This window comes from Candoia aspera, chromosome 7, assembly GCF_035149785.1.
Source record: "Candoia aspera isolate rCanAsp1 chromosome 7, rCanAsp1.hap2, whole genome shotgun sequence".
Classification (NCBI taxonomy): Eukaryota; Metazoa; Chordata; class Lepidosauria; order Squamata; family Boidae; genus Candoia; species Candoia aspera.
In genome coordinates, this window is record NC_086159.1 from 58705786 (window position 1) to 58729880 (window position 24095).

A 24095-nucleotide genomic window follows, 5' to 3' on the forward strand; every position below is an offset into this window, starting at 1 on the left:
TGAATAAAAGTTTCTACCAACCACAATGGTCAAAGTCATAACAATCCACAGTTCCAATTCTTGCTATACTTTGGACCATAATCCATTTTTTCGGGGGAGGGGGGATGCCTTCAAGTCAGTTTTTTACTCCTGGTGACTGCCTGGAGTACTCTCTGCAGTTTTCTTGGCAAGATTTCATAATTGGTTTGCCATTGCCTCCTTCCTAGGGCTGAGAGAGAGGGACTGGCCCAAGGTCTCCCAGCTGGCTTTGTGCCTAAGGCAGGACTAGAACTCACAGTCTCCTGGTTGCTAGCCCAGTGCCTTAGCCACTACACCAAACTGGTACAAACTGATACAAACATCAAACAATCCAACTTTACATTTCTTTTAAATATTTATACAGGTATTATCCTTTACGAAATAATAGCAGTAACATAAAATATTATGATCAATAAAATGTTTCAACATAGATTTATAGAGGACAGAGAAGATCACTATGTTCGTAAGTAGGTTCAAAAGAGAAAAGGGGGCATTTCTGGTATCCAGGTCTACTCTAGCTACCTGAAGTCACTCTGGGCTTTACAGCAATAATGCAACTTTAAATTGTGCTCAGAAAAACATAGGTCAGCTAAAATATTTCTGAACTGGTATGATAAAATCAAGTTCCAGTTAATATCCTAGCAGCAGTACTCTGCAATTTTTGGAACAGCCTTTAAAGCAGCCTCCTATAAAATGCATCATAACATTATTTTTGAAAAGTTGCTAAATAATATTCGCTAAACTTTAAACAGGAAGGACTGAAGCTGACTCCAAACTTAGCTAGTGGAACTGGCTTTCACTGAAGGATCACCAGAAGGAAAGCAGTATCGAAGCACTCTAGCAGCTCAAGTTCCTATATCCCTAATGATAATTAGGGATTTATATCAAACGGTCAGCAGCCCATCATTAGATCATACCCCTTGGATGCCATGTCTTCAACAAGGCAGGAAGATGATAATCTTTTACACTGTTCCCTCACCAACAAAGGGAAAAATATCCTATGAAAACCACTACATTTTTGACAGAATACAGCTTTCTGCATGTTCTTCCATTCAGCAGTGCAGGCATCATGGTTTTTCAAATAGCTTTTTAATTCCTTTACCAATACAGATTTTGACTGTAAGTGATTGTGAACTTAAATGTGCCTGGAAAATACATCTATGTATAACAAGTTAGAAATACTTAGGAGATGCTTTAGTGTGCAAATGCAGAACTAGAGTAAGCATATATTAATTCTATACATTGAGTTCATCTGAAGAATAGACATGGTAACAAGTTAAGAGAAAATGGGGTTTCAGGAATTTATGTCAAATTGCATACTGATTTATGCGGGGTTGGAGTTGACATGAAGGCTTCTAGATATATTCCAATGACAACTTCCAATCTTGCTGTGAGATATTCCTACCCAGGCACAGAGATCTATTTTTCAAACACCTGAAACTTTGTGAAACAGAAGGTGGCAAAGGCCTGGTCTCTGCTTCTTGAGGGGAAAAGATAATTTACAGAATAGATTTCTGTTCATGATTAGAAGTAACCTCTAATGGAACCAAGGAGAAAGAACCGTTTTACTTCTTGCTCTTTGGAGTTTTCAACCCCACTGCCCCCAATTTCAACCACCCCCTACACTGAACAGGGAGTTATATTCAGTGATTTACAAGGCCACTGCAACTTTGGGATTTATACGTGTGCTTCCATGCATGCATATAACTAACATGAAATCTTAGCCTTAATGTAACGTTCCACAAATAAATTTGTAATGGTTTGCAGCTCATTTTAAACACTGTAGCAAAGATACTCTTACTGTACTGTCATTTCAGTATTCAGAGTTTAGTTGTCACTTTTAGAATCAATATACAGTTACATAACAAATTAACTATTACAGTTACCAAAATGAGTAACATGGAATAAGAAGACATGTATGCTTGTGGATTGTTAACTGATTAAAATATAGGAAAGTGGAAATAAATGGACACTTTTCATGTTTGAAAAATATGCAGACTGGGATTTTCTAGGGGGAGCAGTGAGTTGGCCAAATTTACTAATATTTGCAAGTTGTTAATTATACCAAAAGCAAAACAGATTATAATGAGTTCCAAAAGGATCAGTCCAAATTGATTATCAAAATTCGGGGGAGATGGGCAGTGATATAAATTTAATTAATAAATAAATAAAATTGCAAATGAATTAAATGGAAGCAAGTGTGAAGCCATATTCATTCACGTTGAAAAAAATCTAAATACACATTAATAGGATTTAAGCAGACATTGGTGGATCAGAAGAGCTATTTTGGAGTCACAATGGGTGGCTTAAGGAAAATATCAACCCAGCATATGGCTGCTGAAATGGAATCATTCAGAAGGGAATTGAGAATAAAAAAGACAATACAGGAATGTCCTTATGTGACTCGATATGACTTCAGACTTGGAGTACTGTTTATCATTGTGATCAGTTGTGAAAAAAGGATATTCTAGAGCAGTGGTTCTCAAAGTGTGGTCTAGGGGACCCCTGGCTTCCCCTACAAGAAATGCTTACAGCTTTAGGGGCTTTTTAGCTTGCAGCAAAACGTAAGGATTTGAAGAAGAAACATAAGCATTTAAAAAATTATCATAGTATGAGAAACGCAGACAGAAATAAGTTTTTCTCCCTTTCTCCCAATGTTATAATTCAGGATATCCAAAAATAGATAAATAAATATGGGAAATTCAGGATGGAATCATTTTGGCCAGCTGTATAAAATTCTGTAAAATACATAAATACACTCATGAATGAATGGGTTTATTGATGTAATGACATCAGATGTGTTGATGCCTACCAATTAAGTTGGCTTTTAAAAGGGTCTAGGAAAATTCATACAGGATCAATCCACCAATGATAATTCATCTTGATGAGTTATTTATTTATTTTTCTGTACTGCCACTCATGGAAGTGAACAAATACTAGAATACTCTGAATTTAAAAGACCAACATAATAAAATCAAAGTCAATAAAACAGTACAATTACAACTAATATAAATAGGCATCCAACACACCTATTTACTACCTCTGAGATCACAGGCAGCATATACTGAACAACAGCTGCTAAGAAATGGCAATGGGAAATCACTGTCTTCTCCGGGTTTCTGAGCTAAGCTATTGGCCTGATCTCTGGAAATATAAAATCATTATCTGATGCAGAAGCAATCCAAGAAAAGTTGCAAAAGTAGTTTTTAAGAACACAGACAAACTTTTAATCTATTCAAGAACAAGAAAACAGGACTAATTTGGAAGCCAATTCACACAGTAAAATGTTGGAGGGGGCGTAGGGCAGGATTTGTACTCTTTTAAACAACTTTGTACTCTTTTAAACAATAAATGCAGTTAAAAGGGATTTGTGTGTGAATGTGCATACCTGTGAATGTGAACCTTCAAGTTATTCTGGACTCCTGGTGACTACCTGGATAAATCTATGCAATTCCTTTGGCAGCATTTTCAGAAGTGGTTTGCCACTGCCTTCTTCGTCCCAGAGCTGGGAGGGAGGGAGTGGCCCAAAGTCACCCGGCTGATTTTGTGCCTAAGGCAGGACTAGAACTCACAGTCTCCTGGTTTCTATCCTAATGCCGGTAATCACTGCACCAAACTGCCTCTCAAAAGAGACTGCTATGCCATATTAAAACTGAGATACAGGTCGCATTTGGAAGTCTCTAAATCAATTGCAAAAGGTCCCAAGACAATTGGGACATTCAGTACTCCATGAATTTCTCTAGCAGGACTGATCTGGAAGCCCAGAGCTTCTTAAACTTTCTATTTCACTTTATAGTCTGGTGGTTAAAGAGACTTTTAAGCCACAAGCTTTCTCTCACTCTCTTCCCTGCCTCTATTTCTAGCTCTGAACACCTGAGGGGATTTTATGCTGAGAGAAACTAATTTTTTTTATTTTGCTCCTCTGGTGCATATCCATTATTTTTCTACCAGGCTTTGGGTGAGTAATAACCACCAATGAGGGAGCCTCTACAGAACCGTAACTCCCGAATGCTGGTTGGGAATATATCCAAATCTTTTTGAGACGCTCTATTTGGAAAAGGCAAGCGAACTCTATTCCCAAAACCCACAGGTGAAAGGGAAATAGGATAGAGAGAAGAAAGGAGCTAATGGGCCACGAAGCTCCCATTCTATGCCAGGAACAACAACAAGAAGTTCATACGAGATGCAGGTCGAGACTAGAAACCGAAGGAGAGGAGGAGGAGGAGGAGGAGGAGGAGGAGGAGCACTCGCTTCCACCTCCCCTTGCAAACCTGGCGAGCCGCTCCCACTGCTCATGCGCTCCCCGCGAGGCCTACTTCAAGGGGGCTCAGGACCGAGGGGACGAGCAGGTTCTGCGACAGCAGCAGAATGTGCACGCCGGGACGCTGGGAGACTCCTAGGCCCGACTCGCCCAACCCATCCTCTGGAACTCAGGAGTGGCAAGGCGCCGCCTCCTCCCGTCCAGCATGCACGGAATCGCTTACCTTAATGGTAGAGCACGGCTTAACGACAGCCCTGCTCGACTTACGCCACGACGAGCAGCCGCCAGACCCCGTCAAGCAACGCTATTTACAGGATCGGGGCGGCGGGGAGGGCGAGCGACCGAGCGCGCGCGAGAGATGCCTCCCTCCCCGCCAGCCAATCCCGTGCCACTTCATGGGCACGAGCCTGCCCCTTCCGCCAGGCTGAGCCCTCGCGTTCCCTTTGCCAGTGCGCGCCTCGTTGGGTGCCCCGTGCGTCCCGCGGGGAGTCGCGATGCTTCACCCAGAAAAGTTGCAAGGCCTGAAGGGAGTCTAGGGGCGCCTTAAGCTGTTCCGGGTTATTGCGCATTGCTGGCGTCTCGCTTGTTGCATTAAAAGGAAAAAGAAAAAAAAAACGGGGCGCGCACACATCTGAATTTTAGTTTCAAAAATTGTTTGCTGATTTCTCCATCCCTGCAAACTGGGAGGCTTCTGAGCGAAGCGCCAGCCAACTCGCCACCGCGGCTGATAGATTCAGTTTGCATATCGGCGGTCTGTTTCTCCTTAGAGGCATTTGCCCCGCTGATGAATTAAGGCCTCTCCACCCATCCTTCAGACAGCAGAAAACTAGCCTGGCATGACTTCTGTCCCCAGTGCCGAGCCCTAGCCTATCTCTAGAGCCTCTGGCCCCCATCACAAGTCAAGGGTGCCAAAAGCTGGACTTCTTGACCCAATCCATTTAATGGGTGATTAGGGTCCATAAACCTAACCCTAGGTGGATTTCCTAACAAATGGGATTTCCCCATGCATCCCCAGTCACAGCAGTCAGCTCACTTCCTTCCAAACTGATGGATAACTAAGGCTAGGTTTTTATACACCTTGGGGCTGCCCTTGGAAGGTATTGTAGTAAGAGGGAAATGCTCTTTAAACACCAGAATTCTAAAGACATCAGCCTTTCCCCACTTGTATGAATGGGCTCTGGCAACTTTTTTTCTGCCAGATCCCCATGATGCCAGCCTATAGGTGAGCCTGTATGGGGTGCAGAAGATGCTGAGATCATGGAGATGGCCTGATGCCAATGGAGTGGCTAGAAGCAATGGTTTCAGCTCATTTTTTATGGTTTAGCTGCAAAAGGCAGAAATTGGCTTAAAGCACCGATTCTGCTTCTTAGATTGCTCTTGGAGATATCCACAGGAGGAGTCAAAAAAAGTCAAGGGTGTGTGGGGGGTGTTCAGTGCTGCAGTTAATATCCTGACCTTTTTTTACATGAGTTTGATTCATGTAAAAAAGGAAAGTGCTTTGATCACACAGTTGTGCCTGCCATCTTTGCTTTTGGATACCTACCTGTGGGTCCCCTTGACCCCTGTAATGGGATTTGGGGGAAATTGGAATTTTCAAGGAAAAAAAAAGAAAAGGACACCAAAAGCTGGATATTTTGACCCTATCCATTTAATGGGTGTTTTCGGTCCATAATGTTGCATTTGAGAAAAATTAGCAAGTACACGTCCCAAAATGAACAGTCAAAAGTTGATTCCTATTTCATTGCTGGGGTGAAATGGAGACAAAGAGCATAAGTGCACTTGGAAAGTGTTTCTTTAACACTTTCTTTTCTGCCAAATCTTTCCACTGTATTTTAATTATTATGCATGAAATATCGCCAATATAATTCAACATATAGTTCGAATGCCTCTTAGTAATGAAATGGACTTTGGTCGGAATCTCTCTTAACTTCCCACAGTTATTGTAAGGATAATACAGATGAGGGAGAGAAATTATCTAATCCCACATAGATACAGCATAGGTACAGCACATGGAAGAGGTGTACGGGATATAAATGTGATAGGTAACACAATGCAAAATAACTAGACGAATTAATGAAATGAAAGGCTATTGAGGTGGTGATAAGTATCTGCCACATCTGAGAAGCTTCAGATTCAAACCCTGAAGAAGGTAATGGGAAAAGACTTTATCTATGCTATTTTAGCCTTCTGGAAGGCCACCAAGACCTGGTACTGGGGTAGAGTGAAGGGACCCTATGGATATTGGTTGGGGCATCTTAGGATAGTTCAGGCACTGGGTTTTTTGTTTTAGCTTTTTCATTTATGGTTTTTATGGTTTCTAGTTTTATTGTTGTTACAAGCTGCCCAGAATTGTGCTCTAAGATGGGCAGCCATACAAATCTTGTAAATAAATATATAAATAAAATCTTAAGAGAGATTCTCCCATGTCACCTCCATCTGACTAACCACCCTGTCTTCCCTTTCCTCCCCCTTAAAGGTAAAGGTTCCCGTTTAGCCGTGTCCAACACTAGGGGCTGATGCTAATCTCTGTTCCATGGCCGAAGAGCCAGCATTGTCAGAAGACACTTCCGTGATGTGGCCAGCATGACAGTCACAGAATGCTGTTACCTTCCTGCCAAAGGGCGGGAGCTCACTCCATCATGCGGCGCGCAGGTCTCGAACCACCAAACTTGCAACCTTCCAGTTGACAAGCCTGGTGTCTTAACCACTCAGCCACCACACCCCTTTTTAAAATTCAAATCCTACAGTGGTCAAACCCCTCCATGCATTTGGTGAAGAGAGCTTCAGCTCACAAAAGCGTATAACTTTTAATAAGATGTGTTAATCAAAAAAGGGGCTACCAGACTCCTCCTGATTTTTGGCTACCATAAACTAACATGGCTCTCTTCCTACAATATCTTAAAAGATAATCAGCTGCCTATGTGGCTTGTAAAACTCTATTCTGCCAAACAAACATGTTCAATAGTATGAAAGAGCAAAAACTGAGTTTCATGGTTTCAAAAGAGCCCTGGTAATAGAAAAACCAGAATTTGTTTGTAAATCAGGTTTCTATTTATGAGACAGAAAGATGTATAAAAGTTTTTCCACTGAGAACATTTTAACCTTTCGGCACTTGGCAAAACACATTATTAATGGAGTACTGGAATCATTTAAGTGTTGTAGTTTGAAAAGGATGAATAAAATGTATTCAACAGATTTCTATTTAATGTAAAAGAAATATTCCATATTACAGCTAGTATAGGGATATATTATACTGTTCTGTACTAGGAATTTTCCTAATGTGGAATTATTAGAGAATTCTATGCAAGAATTAGTTGTATCTGCTGTGACCAGTGGCTTTAGCAGGCAAGTCAATAACTCACCACTGTGAATTATTGCTATCTAAAATGTCAGGCTTGCTGTAACTCTTAGCTATTTTCACATTTATTTTTAACAAAATGATTATGGATTCAGTGGCTTCCACTGAATGAGCTAAAGCTCCATTCAACCTTAATCTTATTGAAGTTCCTGTCTAGAAACTTATTTCTTGGCTATTTCTAGACAACAGCATTAAGGATTGTGCTGATAAGACTGAGACATTTAATGTCACATAAATCTCTGCTGTCTATTTGAGATTCTAAAGGAGACATGGAAACATTCTGGCCTGTGGATGCCTTGAGGAATCTCCCAAAAAGGTGTCCACAGGGAGGAACAAAAAAGTAACAATGGAGGTTGCAGCTGTGTGACTGAAGCACCGTTCCTTTTTTGGGTGTGTAAAAACCACCCATGAGGGGCTTCAACCACCCATTCCCAATTGCCTTCTTTAATTTTTTTTACCACCACCACCCAAACAACTGTGGCTTGCTGTCTGCCATCTGTTTTCCCCTTTTCCATCACAACTGGATCAGTAAAGTATTATCTGGAGAGAGAAAAAAAAGTGGGTTGCAAATAGCCTTATTCATCCAAATCTATTCTCTCCTTGTGTTTTCCCCCACTTGTTTTGTGTCAAATGTCTTCTTTACAAGGACTCAATTCAACATAATTGCTTATCATCTGAATTTTGTTGCTATGGAAGTATTCATTACCTTAAACAGGCAAGACATATAGGGAAGCCTTGATTTCCTTTCTTATAATAAGAGCTTTTTAATCTTGCCATTTCCATTAGATTACTGATGCAGTACTATAATTGACAATAAATGTTCACCCACTGATCAGCTATGCTAAGGACTTGAAATAACTTCTTAGGAAGGAACAGAATCTAGTGCTCCAAGTAAAGTAATATAATCTTCACAAGAAATAATCATAGCGGTACAGAATCAGACTATTGCAGCTCCAAGAAAAATTACAATTTTTGTAGCACATTGAAAGAGAAGTACATAATTTGTTTTTAGCCCTAAGGTAACCCTAGGCTAAAAGCAACTTATGTAATTTGCAAAAATAGAAAATGATCTGAGGGGCACAGATGAGATGAGTCACTGACGCACAGTAAGATGTTTCCCTTTTTTTTCTCACAGTCTCATAAGTGCACTAAACAGTTTGAAACAATAGGTATGGGGAAAGGAGGGAATGCTGGTAGCTCCCTGCCCAGAGCCTGTATAAAGGTAATCAGCAGGTTTATCTGGACAATCTACTGCAGGGATGTATAACTTGGAGGAGACTGGGAGCCACATCTGTGACATGTTGGGGCCAAACTCCAAACAGGAGGAACCAGAAGAAAAACAAAATTTGATATGGTATGATGTAATGTGATTATTTCCCATATATTATGCACTAGTGGCAATTTGTGCAGGACCCCTGGGGTTGAACCCAAGGATTTCAGAGAACCACATGTGGCCATAAGGTCTCAAGATATGAACCCCAATCTACTGCCTAGTGATTTAGATTGCTGGATTTCTCAGAAGATTAGATAGGTTTATTTTTTTGCCTACAAATCTTTAAACAATAACAAAAAAGGCTTTTTTCTTTTTTGAAATGTCTAATTCATTGTTGTAACTCATGTATTAGGTTGTACTTATATATCCAACATGTTCTACCTGTCTTCTCCCTACCTGGTGCCCACCCAAATGTTTTGCACTACAGTGTCCATCATCCACAAACAGGGCATCTCATTACCTGCTGGCTGAGAGCAATAGACACTGAAATACTTTATCTGGACCATCACAGTTGGGTTTCAGACCAGGATATAGTACTGAGATGGCATTGATCACACTTGTGGATTTCCTCTGGCGGGCTCAGGATGGGGGTGGTGTATCCATCCTGCCCCTTCTTGATCTCTCATTGTGCATGTTATGTGACTAGTATCAATTTACATCATTTGCATAACAATGCATCAGTACACAGACAATGCAAATTGATCCAAAGGTGTAAATCACTACAAGTTTGTAAAATTAAGGTAAAATTAATTTTTAACCAGCGTCATTGGACTTATTCAGGTGCAGTGGACTTGCCTGTTATTTCAGCGGAATGTGTAGATGGAAATTTAATTCTCTGTATGTGATCCCCTAAGTGAGGGCACAATAAATCAAGGTTTCATTGTAATTATTTATGTGGGGCTACAAATATATGTGTGACCACCAGATAACAGGAAAGTGATGCTGAAAATCCTGACTCTAATCTTTTCCATGACTACATCCAATTTTCAGCTCAGTTGTGCCCTCTTTAGTAGCCTCATAAAAGGTAAAAGGTTGAGGCTCCATCTGACCGTTTCTGCAACATAAGCATTGTTGAAGGATTTTGTCAAGTCAGTCCCATGTTAGTCATCTGTGAAAGCTGAATGGTACAGAATATTATAGAAGGAAGATGTTTCCATCCCAGTTCACAAACTTTTTCTTTCTAAGCCTTCCACAAGCAATTCTAGAGTTGTCCACAGAGTAGGGTTAAAAAAAAGTCAATACGGTGGCCACGATGGCATGATCAAAATCCTGCCAGTTTTTTATGTTGTGCAATGTACATTTTAAAAAGGTGGAGCTTTGATGGCATCTTTGTAGCTGCCATCTTGACCTTTTCTACCATACACTGCGGGCACCTCTGAAATGCACCCAAAGCAGTCAGGAAGGACACCTCTACCTTGGATAAATAAGGCTTCCTTTTGTAGGACATTTGACCAAGTGACTTTCTGATGTACCTTTCTCGGTTTTATCAATTAATGATACAAAGCCTTCCTTAACTGGAAGATCCTTGAGTTTTACAAGGACAGTGTTTCTCAGTCTTACCAACTTTAAGATATGTGGACTTCAACTCCCAGAATTCTGGGAGTTGAAGTCCATGTATCTTAAAGTTGCCAAGGTTGAGAAACACTGTACAAGGAGATTCAGTGACACTGCATCTTTTCTTTTCTTCCCTTTAATTTTTTTGAGTGGGCGCCTGCCTGCTTGTCAGCGCATGACCAATTAGTGGCTGTAACTCATGGTGCTGCTTCTTGGCATAGCAAAGATATACAGAAATCCGTAACTCTTTGCTCCTACCTAGTGGATGTACAGATTTTTCCAACCATCAAATATACATTCAATTTTCTTATTAATTTCTTCTTTGAGTTATATGGCTGTGAAATACCTTATCATGTTTTATTGTTTATACTGGAACTGCTTTGCTTTTAAAAGGTTTTGAGTTTTTTTAATTTTTACTGGATATGGATATGTTTAGACAACTGCTATATAATAGTTTTATAACCTTAATGACTTGACTGCCATAATGATGAGAGGAAAGCCATATTGAAAACTCTAACTTTTCGCTGCTACAGGTTGTCTGGATTTTCACAGCCCAGATACGGTAGGCTTAATTTATGAGAAGGAACAAGAGATTAGGCTTAATTTATGAGAAGGAACAAGAGATTAGCTTTAAATTTCTCTTTTATCTAATTTTTTTGCAGTACATAATAAGAAAATCCTTCTATTATTTCATTTATTTAGAATATATCTCTCCCATTATAAGAGTAGGAAGCGTGGAAGATGAGAGAATATTAACAAACTGCAGTACTGTAATCTTAAATAGCAAATCTGATCAATAAGTAGATAAATTGTACTCATATTTCAATTTAGAAGTATAATAGACTTCCAACAGAGGGCGCCAAATTTTGCTCTTACGAAACCACTATTTTCAACAGCGAAGCTATAATCTTGGACGACAAACTAAATTAGCGAGCGATCCCGATTTATTCCTATGAAATACCTGAAAAGAAATCCAGTGGGATTTTTTTCTCTTCAAAATTAGCTATATAGAAAACATCACTTAACACTCTCTTTTATTATGTTGACTGCTACAGTACTTGTAACCAGAGTTTACTGAGAATTAAAATAACTGAAAATTAAAGAAACACATTTGGTATTTACTAATTTCAGAGTCCAAATAGATTACATTGATGAAAATGGAAGTTTGCAAAGATCCAGTGAAAATCTATTAGCAGAGTATTAGATATAAAATAAAAGTCAAGCTAAGAAAAGTCTGCCACAAATCAGTCAGAAGCAGGAGATGAAGATTTATTTAAGCAAATAACTGAAGCCACATAAAACATGAAATAGTTGTGATGGGAGATCTGAGGCATCTAAGCATAAAATTTCAGAAAACCCCCTGGTTTGTGTTGGTGATAATTTGCTCTTTCAAAAGATTAAGGTGGCACTAGGGGATCTGCTACCTTATATTAGGTCCTTACTAATAGAGAAGTGTTAAAATAATGGCAACTTTGGGTGTAAGTGATCAAGTATTGTTAGAATTCTTGATTTAAACAAAACGCTTTGGGGGGGGGGAAATCAGACACAAACCACTGATTTTAGAAAGTCCAACTCTAATAAACAAAGAGGAATAGTAAGCAAGATACCATGGAAAGAAAATCTTAAAGGCAAAATGTTGTAGCTAGCTGAGACTTCTTAAAAAGGAAATTGAGGATAGGGCAGTCTCAAACAATACCAGTGAGGAAGAAAATTAGACCTCTAAAGAAGCCAATGTGGTTGAATAGGCAAGTCACAAAGGAGTTGAGACTAAAGAAGGATGTTTATTGGAAATGGAAGGAAGGACTAATGACCAAGGAAATCTACAAAGCTTCACTCAGAAATGTAGGAATGAAGTTAGGAAAGCTGAGGCAGAAAATGAGCTAAGGCTACCAAGACAGGCAAAATCCAGTGAGACGCTTTCTTCAAATATGTCAACAGCAAGAAGAAGACAAAAGAGGCAATGGCTCATTGCTTATTCCAATTGGAGAAATCTAAAACCAAGAGAAAGCAGAGGAACTCGACTCCTTGTATGCCTCTTCATCAAAGGAAATGATGATTTAAGTAGCAAAGACTGGGAACAAATACAACAGGGGAGGGTACAGATCAATAAGAATGTAAGAAAGGATCTTGTAGTCATTGGAACGCCTTCAAGTTCCTAGGCTATGATGAAACAAAGCCTAGAATACTGAAGGAATGGTCTGAACAGCTGTTTGAACCTCTATTGATTATCTTTCAGGAATCCTGAAGAAATTGGGGAAGGCCAAAGGGCTGGAGAAGAGAAATATGGTCCCCCTCAAGAAAAGAAAAGAAAAGAAAAGAAAAGAAAAGAAAAAAGAAAAGAAAAGAAAAGAAAAATCCCAGTCATAATCAGCCTAGCATCAATACATGGAAAGATGTTAGAGCAGATATTAAAGCCCTTGAAGAAAACGTTGCAACTGCAAACAGTGTGCATGGCTTTGTCAAAAAATGGTCATGTGAGACAAATCTTGTTTTTTTACATGTTGTAAAGTTAGGCTGAGAGGAACAAGAAGTTCTTCCGTAGGAAGGACGGTAAGGTACTACATTTAAGGGTGGGAGACCTAGAGCAGAAATACATAATGAGGGACTAATGGCTTGGAAGTGCTACATTAGAGAAAGGCTTATTGTGTTCATTGATGAAAAACTGAATGTGAGCCTGCAGTGTGAGGCAGATGCTGGAATGACTAACCACATTCTGGGCAGCATGAGAAGCCACACTGTATTATAAAGGAAGTGCTGTGGCATCTTGATTCCTCTCTGCACTGGCAAAACCACTCCTGAAGTTCTGTGTACTATTCTGGACACCACATTTCCAAAAGAGAATTGGTAAGTTAGAACAAGTTTTGAGGAAGATGATAAAGAAGAACAAGGGATATTACTATGAGACAGCAGAAGGAACTAGGGATATTCAGTTTGGAGAATAGAAGACTGAAGGGAAACATGATATCAGAGTTCAGGTACATAAGGTGCCATAAAGAATGGTTATCTATTGCCCCAGAATCTAGGACAGGAAATAATGGGTGTAAGTTAGGGTTAGGTTGATATCGGTATGTATGTATGTATGTATGTTTAAATATAAGGAAAAGTTTCCTAACGGAAAGATTCATAAAACAGAGAAAGTGTCTACTTACAGTGGTTGAAGTTTCTCTGTCTCTGGAGGTTTTTAAGAAGAGGCTGGTTTATTTGGGTTTCCTGCACATTGCACATTGCAGAGAGTTGGACTAGGTGATTCTTGTGGGCCCTTCCAACTTTATGATGTGGATAGCTGTGAGCAGGAAATGTAATGTTGGTAATCAACATGATAAATTGCTTGCTTGTTGCTTGAAAACTTTTGTCTTCTCTTCTTAGAGAACATCTCATAGCTGCAGATCAATAAAACATCAAGGCTTTTGTCAATGGCTGGTTGTGCTTACATATGACATGTAAATAGTGATCACAGGAGAAAGTCTTTCCCACAATTCAGAACCTCCCCTTCTCACAAAAAGTGGCTTATGTACAATGTCGCAATATAAAATCTAGATTATCTCAATTCATTAAGGTTATTAAACGGAGGTTATAAACTAGCTGTCTAAATATACAACTATCCAGTAAAACTTTTAAAAATGTTAAACCAAGGCAGTCATAGTATAAACCAGAGTTTCTCAACCTTGGCAAATTTAAGATGTGTGGATTTCAGCTCCCAGAATGCCAGGATGTATCAATACCTTCAAAGATTAGAATAGTGCAGGCAATGATATTCCCTGTGACACTCAATGAAGTTTTTTTTTTTAAATGTATGGCATAGAAGTTTGGTGTTCATGCTGCTTTTTTCTTGCTGGGAAATCCTTGTGAGGTCCAGCAGCTAAATGTAGACTATTTAGCTGTGACAAGTCACGTTGCCCAGGGTGCACCACGAGGAGGCTAGTCTACTTTGCACCGAGTTGGGCTGAGGGAGAGTGACTGGCCCACGGTCACCTAGCCGGCTTTCATGCCTAAGGCGGGACTAGAACTCACAGACTCCTGGTTTCTAGCTCAGCACCTTAACCACTAGACCAAACTGGCTCTCACTCAATGAAGTGAAGGTTGGACTTTGAAGAAGCAGGGTAAAACTAGTATTCTGAACTTTGGGATTGGAGAAGACTCCTGAGAATACCATGGAAAGCCAGGAAAACAAATGGATCATCAAACAAATCAACCCAGAGTTCTCACTCAAGGCACAAATGACCAGGCTCAAATTATCCTACTTCAGACACATTATGCAAAGACCCAGCTCTCTGGAAAAGTCTATAATGCTGTGTAAAGACTAGCTATCATATAGGCAAGGATGCAATAAATAATAACATTAACCAAAAATTGTTAAGTAAATAATGCATTTCAACTTTGAAAGATGTTTTCTTTTCTTACAGAAGACCCATAAATGAGGATATTATTGCTCATGGATGGTTTTTTTTTTCTTCTAGTTTCCTAGATGAACCAAGTCTATGACAACTGTAAAAATTGATCAGGGGGTGGCCAGGCCACTGAACTCTCTTATGCTATTATTGGGTTCAGACTCCTGCTCACCCCCGCTACCTCCTCAGAAAGTTTTGAAATTGGTCAGGACTCTAGGATACTTTTTAAGTCCCCAAAACAAAGTATTTTTCATCAGCCACTTTCCGCACTGAAAAACATTGCCAGTTCCTTCAGCAGCCGTCTTAAACATCTCTTGCTTCTCCCATCTGCCTGAGGAGTTGATAATGCCAGTAAGAGCTTGGCAAGGTGCCCCTTTCTTTTTAAGCAAGAATCTAACCAATATCCTTCAGTTACAGCCTGCCCACCAGGTTTGCTATTCTGCCCAGAGATGGCCAACTGTGCCAAATTGAATGGTGTTTATTCAGTGCAGGGAATTCCACCAGGAGTTGGCCTCTGTCAGCCAGACTCATTTTGATGTGCGAGCTAATCCAATCTGAATTCAGATTTCCTAGAATGGGCATCTAGCACATTATGAAATGAAGCCCCTTTTCTTTACCATCAGGAAATTAAACCATTCACATCGCTAATCTCACAAAATCAGCTCTCGTTTGTAACCTGCACAGAAACTACAATTCATACCCATCTGAGGCCATTTATATGCAGAGAATTAGCTTAGACACTATTTTCATAAAAACATATTCCTCTGCCAATATGTATAAAATCCATTTTCCCCATCCTTCTTTACTTATCAACATACTATTCTTTACAACTGCCTGGCGATTCAAGCAGAACTGTTTTTATATCACTCCCAATTTATTTTGGCATCAATATTATCTGCATTACTGTTGATAAGAACCTGAGCTGCCCCTACACTTAGCCTAGAGGGGGACCCATCCTTATTCTTATGACTCTTCATGTTAAAAAGAAGTATTTTTGTCCACACAACTTTTAGCTTGTTCTGAATATCTTGCAGAAAGATCCTTCTGATGTCATATAATTGTGCATTTAGAAATTGGGGGATTTGGGGTTTAAAGAACAAAGGACTGTCCACAGTCCAGAGATGGACCCTATCAGGAGAAAGGGGGCTCTAATCCTTTATTCCAGTTGTGATTTGAGCCAGATCCTCCCCCTACCCTCCATAATTGCTATTTGTATCAGGGAAGAGTTCCCACAGGTGTCAATCTAAGGTTTGCTCCAAATAGGTTATGTGGGATAATAAAGGCAAACAAAGTTCACTGAAAGCATTTTTCTTAACAGAAAGAGACCATAGTTTTAGGTATTACCTTACTATGTACCACTTTTGTCTTCAATAAAATAAAATAAAATATTTTTTTAAATTAATTTAAAAGAAAGAGAGAGAAATAAATGCAGTTCTGAATTCCACTATTTTCTCTGATGATAGGTTCCAACCATGGGAGGCTTCAAGACTGGAAGAGGGCTTCTGGTGGGAATGGCAGGCTTCCAATGGGAATGGTGGGCTTCCGGTGGGAATGGTATTCCCTGAGCGGCTGTGCCTGTTGTTTCGGCAGGTGGAGCGGGCAGCACAGCGGCTTTTGGGGGGCTTTTTTTGGGGGACAGGCTTTCCTGAAGCCCAGAACCATTCTCTGGGTCAAAGAGAACTCACAGAATCATACCATTTGTCCTCTGGAATGGTGGCTTGAAGCCAGGAGATCGCAAAGAGCATTTCATGGTCAACGGTAAGAGCTCCTGGGAGGTGGGATGTCATCATTTCCAAGCCACGCTGTAGCCTTACAGAGACACTAAGAACAGCCATCCCACTTCTAAATCACCAATTTGCTTCTTTTTTTAAGTATATGTTCCCCAAGAGAGGCTTTTTACAGAGAGGAGAAGCCAGCCCTCTTGGTGCTTAATGTTACTTTTGGGATTGAATTTTTTTTAAGTTTTGGATTTTTGTTTTCCTTCCAAAGGAAATTCTAAAGACTGAGAATGAGCACTTACCTTCCTGTTATTATTTTTGTGTTAAATTTGAAGCTATTAGTATTTTCCTACTTGTTGAATCTGCAGATTTGAACCTTCAGCTTTCTGTTCACTTTCCCTTGAGAATTCACTCTCACTTCAAGTAAACAACTTTCAAATATCTTTGACTTTCACTGATTTAGCTCTTAGGGGGCGCCATAATCTACTGCATGAGTCATGGAGGATTTCAAACAGATTCTTTCTGACCTTCACCAGGATCTTAAACAGATTTCTACCAATTTCTATCAAACTTTTATGTAAGACATCCAGAACATTATTGAAAATATGAGATCTAAAATGTGCCATCAGGTTGAGGATGTGGAGGATGAAATTGAGGAATTTAAGAGTGATAGAAAGGGTTTTTTTAAGACTGAGATTGGGATCTTTATGGAGATGCTGGGTGAAGATTGGACAAATCTAGGGGAGAGAGTGATCTGCAAGTCATAAATAGGGTCGATCTCCTGGTGGAATGCTATGAAAAGAACCTGGAATTTTTGAGGGGGGCAGCCGGGCTGTTTGATTTTCTTAAGAAGAAAGCTCTGCGCTTACCTTGGGAACATGTAACTGCTCTGGTTTATTTTGAAGTGGGATAAAGGTTGAAAAATGTTTGTTTGGTTTGCTTTAAGGATTTGACCTTTAAAGATTTGGATTCACTATTTTGAATATTGAGATTATTATAATTCTTGTATTATTAAGTATAATAGCAGAAAATTTATGTTTTTTAATTTGATTCTTATTATAGTAGACAGAAATGTATAGAATATTGGTAGGAGGGAATAATTAAATATGCTTATCTTTTGGAGGGGAGAAAGATGTTTAAGAGGTTTATATGAATTTTCTTTTTTCTTCATTTTAATATAAGGGGGAGGAGCAACTGTACTTGGTGATTTTTATTATGTGTTAAAGTGGAATGACCTATAGAAATAAGGTGGTTTTTTGGTTTAATATAGAGTAAGAGATTGATTATGAAAATTTTCTATATCCTTGCTGTTGAAAGTCAGAAGCCACAACTCCCTGTAAATATTTTTTCTCTTGTGTTTCTGCACTTTTTTAGTTTTTTTCTCTTTCTTTGTAGTTTGTAGTTTTTTGTAGTTTTTATTCTTTTCTTGAAATTTAATAAAATTTATTATAAAAAAAAGACTGAATGAGCCAATAGCACAGTTTAATCCTCTTGCAAGCTAAGAAGAGAATTGGGTAAGTTGGACAGTAGAAGGTTACATCGTCAGATATTTCATACTCTGCTTTTTTTTCTAAAGGAACAAAGGATCAAATCCTTCCAGCCTGCAACTAAAACTTCTGCAAAGATTTTTCTTTAGACTGAGGGGAAAATGTAGGTTGGAACAATTGATAAATTTCAATTTCAGATTGAATGAAATCACTCAATGACTTGCCAATTACATGCCAGCTAGGAAGCTGAGGTAGGAGGCCAGTAATTCATTCCAACATCCCCAAGACATAACTGTGGTCACAACCAAAACCAAGTTTCTGGACTTCAACTCACTAAAAAAAGGTGACAAAATGCTATATTTTTCTCCATACCATATCACTGGAATGGGACCTTGTCAGCTTAAGAAGGAAAAAAAGAACCATTTTTGTGTGTAATGACTGCAACACTCTATCACCATTAAATCCAATTCATAGGTAAATACAGTAGAAATCTCTTTAATGGAAAAAGCATACAGAATGGCAAAAAAGTTGCAAATGAAAGTTCCCATGTTTTCCCTAACTTAAACAGTCTAATAAGTGCATGATTTCCCCTCCTTCACTCTGGTACGCAACCCCCCTTTTCTGAGTTCATGCCAGTCTCTTGACTCCCTGCAGGTGTCTTCAACCAGTTGACCTTGGGTATGAGAGATAGTCCAAACATGATGTATTCTCACTCCTGTATGTTCCCCCTCCCACTCTACCCACTCGCAAGTCTTGACATGTGTTGACTTCATTCATGCATGCAGGTCCAATCAGATGTTCTGGGAACGTTTGATCAGGGAGCATGACAGAATGTAATAAACAGTAGAATAAATTATTATGTATAAAAGAAAACATTGGGGGGGGGGGGAAACCAAGCTCATTTGAACTGGCAAAAGGTACAATCTCTTTCTTTGCCTTAAATCTCTTTTTCATCCCATTTCCACTGTCTTGATTGGCAGTAGAATTTAGCTTTAAAAACAAGTCTTGTTTCTTTTTCTCCAAAGTTCTTGTCTATGCTGACTGACATTCTTGTGACTAGTCATTACCTGTTTGATTGCTGTTACTTCTTTTCTTAACTGAGCCCAAAGTGCTACTAAACAGACATCACATCAGGATTATAGCCAAAATGGAAATCCCCTACAATATCCTGGCCAAAAGTGAGCTTTACACAAAGAGAAAAAGGCTATTGTCTTAGGTTAACATTGCTGAACTCATAATCCTTCCTCACAGGGAACATCAATTCCTACCACATGTTCTTACTTCAGTAACTTGCATTATTTTTCACAAGCTACTACAAGCTCTCTAAAGTGCACTCTTGACTAGATCTGTATATACATTTCCACAACCTACTGCCTTCTGGATATCTGGATGTTCACTTCCTATGATTCCCAGCCAGTCATACTCATTAAGAGAACACCTGGTTGGAGAAATAGTTGGTTCTACTCCTGGCAACTTCAGGGACACCCCATGGCCTTTGCTTAGCAGTGATGCACAAGTGTTTTGCCACTGCCTTCTTTGGGGACTGTATTTTTCCACTTCCCATCTAGCCTGCAGCCCTGGTATTTCCTAGTAATCACGCATCTGAGCACTAATCAGGTCTGACTCTCCTTAACTAAGTCAACTCTGCTACAGATTGCTGAATTTTCTGGATGGGAAGAAATAAGGAACCCTGTGGTATCCAAACAATTTTATGCAGCATCACTTGGGATTTCCAAATAACTGTGTGGAACTTCAAAAGTTCAGCAAGACCTATTGTCGAATGAACATGCATATGGTCAGGTACATTGCTGGTTTTGCATGGTCCCTTCCCACTGTCTCCTGAGTAGCAGCAGCTCATGAGCCCCATTTCTCTGAAGCCCAATATATCTTGGATGGTCTGCCATCATGGGGAAACAAGGTGGCCCATGAGACTTGAAAAAGGACATAGTAGAGCTAGAACAGTGCTAAAAGGACCCAAGAACATGATTTAGGAGTTCCCCTATAAAGAAAGAGTACAGGATTGGAGACTTTTTAGAATGTAGTGAAGGCATGTAAGGGCAGACATGATAGAGGTAGATTTGTTATGGAACAAATGGATAGGGGTTTTTTTCCTTCTTTCTCCCAATGTTAGAATTCAGTGTCACCTGTTAAAGCTGGGAGAGCATTCCTTAAAAAGCAGCTAGTTGGGAGGAACAATGGAAGAGGACAGACACTCTTGCCTACACATCTGAATGGCCATCATGAGATGCTGCAAGCTGGCCTAGATAAGCCATTGGCCTGATGTAGCAGGGCTGTTGTTATAATCTTAATTGTTATGGGCCATGATCCAAGAAGGACCCCACAACGATCAAGGTTGTGAGCAAAGGGCAGGGTTGGTGGATTAGCTCTTCCTGCTCTAGGTCAACTCTAGGACACCTAAAAATAGATTTACTAGGGCCCACATTTCAAAACCACCATTTGTTGCCTTATTGAACGATACTGAAACTCTTCCGGATTGCCTCTTCATTTCTTTGTATGGCTAATGCAAGTTGGGAAACTAACATGGTGAAAAGATTAGCATGCTACCTTCAATCTTCTTTATTGTTCATTAACATCCTTGGGGCAAACACATACAACTCTCAGCCTAACCTTCTTTACACATTTGTTGCAAGGCAAACAATGGCTTTGTCAGAACAACAGATTACAAAAGGAAGAAAGAGTTCTTTGTTTCAGAATGTTTATGATAGAGGTTCTCATTTTGAAATTCACATTAGCCACTGAGATCAAATTTGGAATATGCAACAAATATTCAAGGAACTGCAGGGGTCCCATCCCAGGACATTTGGTCATATCATTGTTATGGTTCTATTATACTTTTGGGATAAAAATCATTTCCTACAGACCTCCCATTCATCAGACGTTCTACAGGCTCCCTCACCTCTGCCAAAGAATGAGGACATAGTTCTAGTCTTAAAACACGTGTACTGTTTGTCCCACTGCTTTGAGTAGTCCTGCTAACTACATGCCTCTGTGGTCGGAACATAAGAAAGCCATATCTAATCATATTACAGTTCTAGCTGAATGATAGAACTGTAATTTCTAGCTGTCTTCAACAGCTTTGGCAGTATTTCAAGAAACACTGCTTCTTTTTTAAGTAGAACATCCATGAAAACAAACACTGCCCCATTTGCACAATGGGAAAGACAGAAGGTGTTTGAAAAATAAAATCCAGATGAAAATGCTTTAGTTCATTCATCTCATAATCCCATAAGGGTTTTTTTCAAGAGCCCTTACTTTCTCTGTGCTCTTCCCTTACCCCTTTTTTATAGAGATTATATAAAATGGGGATAGGGGACTCTGATAGAGAGTCTCAGTTAAGTGAACACCTCTCTGATCAAATTGTTAAGAGCAGGTGGTTCCAGATCACTACTCCAACACAGCTCCCATGAGATGTATCATTTTAATCAGTCCCATGCCCCACTTCTGCAGAAGGAAGAAGCTTTCACAACCAATAAGTCTCAACACAGCAATCTATCCATGACCCTTGACATGCACATCATCACCATCCCATCTCAACCAATCTCCTTGGTTTATTCTATTAAACTAATGCAGGAATACAAACACACAACGATGTTAATGAGACAACGTAACATCAGTAATCATAATGATGATGACGATAATGATAATAATTATAGTAACAGTAATAATAGAAAGACAAGACTGTTTACTGTGGGCAATATAGCAAAATTGTCCAGACAGATAATAAGGAAAGAAGCAACTGCATGGCAAAAATAGTACAACAGAATTTATGTAAAAAGTATAGATTTTATACTCCATAGTATTGATAGAACCATAACATTTAAAAAGTGCTTTAATATGATTATATAAAAAATGATAGTTCCAAATTCAGATGGACTGACATCTAGAATACAACACACAAGACATCACAATAGTTGAAGAAAAGCCAGTTGTGGCAATACCAAATGATGGTAGAGTAATGCAGAAGGAACCTGAAAAGGCTGTACAATATCAGGATTTAACAATTGAAGTATAGAGATTACGGAATAAAATGGCAAAAGTTTTTCCATAGTTACTGGAGCATTAGGAACCATAACTGTAGAATCTGAGTAATGTTCTAACTTCTAAACTACAATTCCAACAGTAAGATTATTACAACCCATCCTTATTAAGCATTCTCTGAAGCATTCAATGTGCACAAAAGGATAAAAGACCAACATTGCATCTGTAAGCCAATATTCTCCAAATGTCTCTCACAGCATTAAGCCATACAAAGATCCCAGTATTTGCCGGGATATGAACAGAATCAAATAAGTGAGCCAAACAGCAAATTAATTCTGAATCTTATTCCATTCACTAACTGATGCTAAAATAATGTTAAACTTGAAAATGGAGAAAATTAAATTCAGCTTTTTAAGCAAACTAAAGTGTTCAGTATCCTATAAATTACTTTAATTTGCTTAAAGTAATGGAATGGAATGAAAATAGGATGATATTTTAAAATGTAAATCAGACTCAGGGTTACATTAAACTTAATCACATTTATTTTACCCCCCAACTCAAAGGAATTCTAGATGATCAATCTAGATTTTTTTTATCTCAATCAAAATAGGGATAAGTGTAAATTTACCAACTGAGAAAGATGCCTGAGTTTCTTTGTACTATGATAGAGAATCAGAACACAAAACCTTGATACTTACATTTGTCAGTATTATTGCAGTAATTCAGTGGAATCCGTTTTATGCCAATTTACAGAATGACCAGACAAGATACCAAACCCATGTATTAATTTAGTCAGATTAGAAATTATCCATATATAGTACAATCTTATGTCCCTTTAATATTTTCAAAAATTTCTCTAATGCTATGGGTTAGCAATTCAAAACCAGATTAAAAGAAAAGGAGTTGGGCAGCATTCTTGGTATATACCACAATTTAAATTTAACCACAGGGATGGCATACTATCAATAAAAAATAAGCATGAAAAAAACCCTTTCAAACCTATCAGTTCAAAAACTAAGATGTATAAAACCTATCAGTGCAAGGTATAACATTTAGGAAAACCCAGATTTGAAGTAGAACTGTTCCATACACCAACTTGAGCTTACGGAGCAACAAAATTGATGGAAAAACAATCATCCCATCCAATATGCAGACAAGGAGGGTCTTGTAGAAGAGATGAGATCAGAGACTAGTAGGGAGAGGCTCAAAGTTGATAGTACAAGATGTGTATGTGTGTGTGATAGAAAGAGAAATAAGGGTGATAGATGTTTTTTTAAAGAATCTGGGCTCTGAGCTACAGACACTTCCCCCACTAGTGACTTTTAATGCCTTCATCATATTGCCCAGCCATCCCTAAAGTGATGTAAAATCTGTCATTACTTTTGTCTTGGCACAATTATGGTTCAATGGCTCCAAAATATCTGAGAGCAGAGAGATAAATGTTTATCTTGGTCAGTTAGTAGCACTTGAAAATGTTAGGAGACTTCTTTTTGCAGATTTGATGTGGGAACGTGGTATTTTGAAACTGTTTGCAGCTCTGTTCATTTATCTCCCTTACTGTATAGCTGACCTAATAATTTGCAAGTAAATATAATGCTATAAATATCATGAATTTTCCAGCAATCCCTGGATCTGCTTCTTGGAAATTTCACATCAGCATGAAAGCAGGAAATACCTACCTATCTTCACATGGTATCTTTCCATGTGTGTAATAAATGAGCTTCTCCACTGTCCGCAGTGTGACAAAAGCTGCAAGGTACTCTTTGTTATTGATTTAGCGTTATTCCTTAATCTACCCCTCATTTACTAGTGAGGAAGCACAGAGATATATTCAATAACTAATGGGAGAATTTAGGAGAGCTTTTCCTCAAGGTCATTGTATAAAGTGAAGACCACTAACACAATTTAAGAATGATTGTCATTCATAAACTGGTGCAGCCTGCAACGGTCAACAGTTCAGGACCATATACATAGGGGTGAACTCTCAGGAAAGCAAAACACTATAAAGCTTCATTGGCCAAACACCTCTTCATTTTTTC

At 39.0% G+C, this 24095-nt stretch overlaps 1 protein-coding gene across 2 annotated transcripts in view; it reads right to left on the reverse strand.

The window, feature by feature from the left end:
• AASS (aminoadipate-semialdehyde synthase) overlaps positions 1 to 4630 on the reverse strand; it is a 38735-nt gene extending 34105 nt beyond the window's left edge. For both annotated transcript variants that reach the window (XM_063309547.1, XM_063309545.1), the window contains exon 1: positions 4503 to 4630. The gene's annotated coding sequence lies outside the window, so the exon portion shown is untranslated. The remainder of the gene's footprint in view (positions 1 to 4502) is intronic.
• Positions 4631 to 24095: the final 19465 nt, after the last annotated feature.